The sequence below is a fragment of the Sardina pilchardus genome, chromosome 17 (genome assembly GCF_963854185.1).
Source record: "Sardina pilchardus chromosome 17, fSarPil1.1, whole genome shotgun sequence".
Taxonomy (NCBI): domain Eukaryota; kingdom Metazoa; phylum Chordata; class Actinopteri; order Clupeiformes; family Clupeidae; genus Sardina; species Sardina pilchardus.
Window position 1 is genome coordinate 26,456,061 of NC_085010.1, and position 5,000 is coordinate 26,461,060.

At 49.2% G+C, this 5,000-nt stretch overlaps 1 protein-coding gene across 1 annotated transcript in view; it reads right to left on the reverse strand.

Moving 5' to 3' along the window:
- The window catches only part of nav3 (neuron navigator 3), a 149,066-nt gene that overhangs the window by 79,497 nt on the left and 64,569 nt on the right, over nt 1–5,000 (reverse strand). The window lies entirely within an intron of this gene.

The window sequence follows — 5,000 nt, forward strand, 5'->3', positions numbered from 1 at the left end:
CATTGGCGGCACATGCACATACCGGTAATAGTTTAATACAATAAATATATTCAATTCAACATTATCCTCTGTATGGGGGTCAAGAGGAACAAGATTGAAGAAAAGAGAAGAGAAGAAACGAGAAGCGAAGAGAAGAGAAGAGAAGAGAAGAGAAGAAAAGAGAAGAGAAGAAACGAAAAGCGAAGAGAAGAAAAGAGAAGAGAGGAGAAGAAAAGAGAAGAGAAGAAACGAAAAGCGAAGAGAAGAGAAGAGAAGAGAGGAGAAGAAAAGAGAAGCGAAGAGAGGAAGAGGAAGAAAAGACGAGTAGAGGAAGAGCTAGGCGGAGTTTTGGGACAGCATGTTTCCCCCCTACACACACACACACACACACACACACACACACAGAGGTGAGAAGCAGACTGAGGGGCAGATGTACTAACGCTTTTGCGCCCACTTCAGGCGTATTTGATTCGCAACGTGCGCATAGAAAGATGGCGAGGTATGTATTAACGGGGCGCAATGAGGTGAAGGCGCAGACTGCCTGTCGCGGGAGCTGAAAATGGCAAATTGCGCTTTTCCGTCTCTTGCATATGGATTTAAGGGAGTGTCAGCTGATAGTAGGAGGTTCGTGTAAAAAGATGGGAGGAGAAGCGTTAAATGCGCCTAATTATGTATTCCCCTGTATGTACTAAAACTGCCCATGAAAGCGCAAGTCTATTTTGCGCCTAAATATTTCCGCCTTGTGAAAGCAGGTGTTAAATGCGATTTGCTGTTAAATGCATCTATAAGAGAATCATTCAAAGACAACAAAATCGCTAATTAGACCACCAGTTTTGCGTCTTTGTACTACATCAAAAGCAACCTTAACTTTCGGTGGCTTTTCGAATGTTTACTTTCACTTTCACGCCATCCGCTTAAACTTTCCTACTTGTTAGATTTGATAAATCTTCCATAGCCTACGTGCACAAGTAAGCCTAGTTTGAGTAGAACTACTGCTCTAAATTATGTTCCTGCTTGTTGACATTATGCATTGTATTATTTCATGAATGCTAAACGTCGGATTCCTTTTAATGTTGCATCAGTTAACGTCATTCAACTGCGCTTCTGATTGAAGTGTCGTTCAGTTGTTCTCCTTCGCAAACTGCGTTAGGGGGCGGAGAACGGCGCAGATTACCCAACGAATTTCAGGATTGGTAAATAGGACGTAAACTGAAGTGTTATAGCGTGTGCTTTCTGCGTGTTGGCTTTGGCGCAAAATACGTTACGATCGCTATTCTTAGTACATCTGCCCCTGAGTCTCTCTGACTCGGGCAAGATAACTGCTGCATCTACAACAAAGCATTCCCCTGACACCTGCACTGGGCGAGATAAACTCTCTCGCGCTACCTCTCTCAATCTCTTTCTGTCTTTTAGCAGCACACACACACACACACACACACACACACACACACACACACACACACACACCGCATTAGCAGCCAGCCAAAGACTTCACCACTGTGACACGCTATTAGCTCCCAGTGTACCTTCAAATGTAGCGCTCCATGAAAGACAACATTATTACATTAACTTCTGGCAGGCGTCAAACATCCCCCTAGCTCTCCCACTTCCCCCCTGTCAAATAACACACACACACACACACACACACACACACACACACACACACACACACACACACACACACACACACACACACACACACACACACACACACAGACACAAACACACACACACACACACAAACACACACACAGACACACAGACACACAAACACACATACACACACAGAGACACACACAGACAGAGCCACTTTCAAGGAAGCAGCTGAAATGCCGCAGAGAAACTCAAGTTTACAAAATAAACTTTGCCTAATAAATTAGTCACGCCTTGTTCTGGGAAAGACAGAATTAGAGCGAGAGACAGAGGTAAAAAAAAGAGAGGAAGGACGTAAACACGTCTAAATAAACACAGATCAATAAAAGGAGCTTGTTGTCCTAAGGTCAGATCAGGACATCTGTGTGTACGTGTGTGTGTGTGTGTGTGTGTGTGAGGGTGTGTGTGTGTGTGTGTGTGTGTGTGTGTGTGTGTGTGTGTGTGTGTGTGTCTGTGTGGTGGTATTGATGCTTTCTCAGGTATGACGCTGCATCCTTTTCCTCTGCTTTCCTTCTGCTGCTACTCAGCATTCCTGACCAGAACCCTGCTCTGGCAGAGGAGGAGGAGGAGGAGGAGGAGGAAGAGGCAGTGGCGCCCAAGAAATCGATGCCACACTGCTGTTCTGGACTCCCTTGTGCCCGGGCCAGCTTAATTGGCCCTGAAACGACAGGAAATTTAATCGCAGTACGGGGGAGGGCTTCCTGAACCCACTAAACACTGTGCCAGGGGGGCACCTTGCCCACAACCGCATCCCCTCCCCTCCGCTCCCCCTCCCCCCGCCCTACCCACTCACCCACCTTCATGGGTAAGCGGGCAACTGCGGTAGTGGTAACTGTCACTGGCTGGCACAAACCCACTGGGGGGTGACAGATCACCTGGGTGAGACGGTAGGCACCAAGTGCCACCTCCATGCCGCCTGATTTAGCACCCAGCCCAACAAATATGGCTCCGACTCAAGATGGAGGAGGAGGAGCGGATCTGAGTAATGCTCTCGCACAAACCCGTGGGCAGCTGCTTAAAGTCACCTGTGGGGCCCCTGACCGAGGTTCTACCAGTACGCGGTGATTTACGTAAAAAAAAAAATCCCTGACCAGCAGTGGACATCTGTGCCCAGCGTGTAACGACACAGCAGGGGGGACTGGTCTACTACACAGCCCACCACTTCACCCTTCTCTGAGGCGGTAACAGTCAGGGTTCGGGGCTCTTCTCAAAGCCCTCTGCTCTGTATAAGGAGGAGAGCACGCTGCTTACGGAAGGGATGGTTTTCGTTCACATCAATATTTATGCGCCGCTTTTGTCGAGCGCCTTTTTTATACGCAGCCTTGATGCTCCTCCGCGTGCCGGTAACCTTCGCCCATCTGCGAGACGGCGAAGGATCAGTGCCTCGCCGCGGAGTGCGGTGTGAATAGAACTCCTGATGGTGGGTGGGCGGGGTGTGATAACGAGGTGTGTGTGTGTGTGTGTGTGTGTGTGTGAGGGGGGGGGAGGAATATTTGAGAATTATTTGCTCTCATGAATACCACACCAAAACCAATAGCTGCTTGGTTGGAGGGGAAAACACACACACACACACATGCACAGATAGAAAAAAATACACACCTACACAAAAATAGAAAAGGGAGAATTATACAGAAGCAGGTGTCAACTCTGTGTGTGTGTGTGTGTGTGTGTGTGTGTGTGTGTGTGTGTGTGTGTGTGTGTGTGTCTCTCTCTCTCTCCCTCTGTGTGTGTGTGTGTGTGTGTGAGTGTGTTGATGGGATAAACAACAGTGGGATTAAAGGAGTGACAAGCAGACCTGCGAAGAGGACAGGAGATGAGGGAAGAGAAGGAGTGGAGGGGAGGAGAGGAGAGGAAGAGAAAGGAGAAGAGGAGAGGAGAGGAGAGAAGGAGTGGAGGGGAGAAGGGAAGAGAAGGAGGAGGGGAGGGGAGTAGAGGAGAGGAAGAGGGGAGAAAGGAGGAGAGGAGAGGAGGGGAGAGAAGAGATATGGGTGCCCTTTTTTTTCTGGGAGAGTGAGGGGGAGAGAAGAAAAGAGATGAATTAGACCCATCGTTCAGACAAGTCTGCTGTCTGTGAGACCAATGAGAACGGCCATCTTTCTCAATTTGCCACTTGACCTATCTGCTGATTTTTCTCTCTCTCTCTTTCTCTCTATCTCCTTCTGTCTCTCTCTCTCTCTCCCTCTCCCTATCTCTCTCTGTCTCTGTTTCTCTCTCTCTCTTTTGTCTTCCTGTCAGGTTCCTCCGCTCTGGCGGCGGGCGCCCATTTCCCATCTGCTTGTCTGTCATGTCGCCGCGCCCCGCGTTCTCCGCCCCAGACGTCACCCGTCAGCCGAGCGCTCGGCTCTGAGCCACGACGAGACGAGACGAGACGCACGGACGTCTCAAGCCGGAGCTCGTCTGGCCCGCCTCGGCTCTAATCAATGGCTGCCTGCTCGGTTTCTCTATAAATACAGGGGTTCTGATGCAACTGGGAGGGAGAGTGGTGAGTCATAGGGGTCGCGACCCTTGGGTGTTTTTTTTTTGTTTTCTGCTGGTTTTCCATCCTTGGCACAAGATGGTGCCAGACTAGATGAGACCGTCTCACAGTCGGAGGGATGGTGGGGTGTGTGTGTGTATGTGTGTGTGTGTGTGTGTGTGTGTGTGTGTGTGTGTGTGTGTGTGTGTGTGTCTGTGTGTGTGTTGAGGAGGCGGACAGTAGTTGATCAGTGGGTGTCCATCCTCCATGTCTGTAGGGCTGTATAACGAGCCCTGTCACCACAGGCTGTCCCAAGAGCACTCAGACCCAAGAAGGAGGAGGGATGCCAAGAGAAATAGACAGACAGACAGACAGACAGACACACACACACACACACACACACACACACACACACACACACACACACACACACACACACACACATATATATGTATATGTATGTGTGTGAATATATATCCATCTATCTATACACAGATATATATAGATAGATGGATAGGAGAGAGTAAAGGAGAGAATGAGAAAGAGAGAGAGAGAGAGAGAGAGAGAGAGAGAGAGAGAGAGAGAGAGAGAGAGGGAGAGAGAGAGGAGTGAAGAGGAATAAGTGGCATATGAGAGGAGATAAATCGGAGCCCAGAGCCAACACATGCGATTGAGACCCAGTCCAATCTGATGGGGAGAGACAGCTCTTCTCCCCTCTCCTCTCTCTATCTCTCTCTCTCTCTGTCTCTCTCTCTCTCCCTCCCTCTCTCCACTGCCCTGTCTGTCTCTGCAGGACTCCAGGTAGAGTGCACCTAATGAATAGGGACCAGGCAGAAGAGCAGAGATCCCCATAGACACCTTTAATAAGACTTCAGCTCCATGTTCAACCTGGCAGTCATGAGAAGATGAAGGA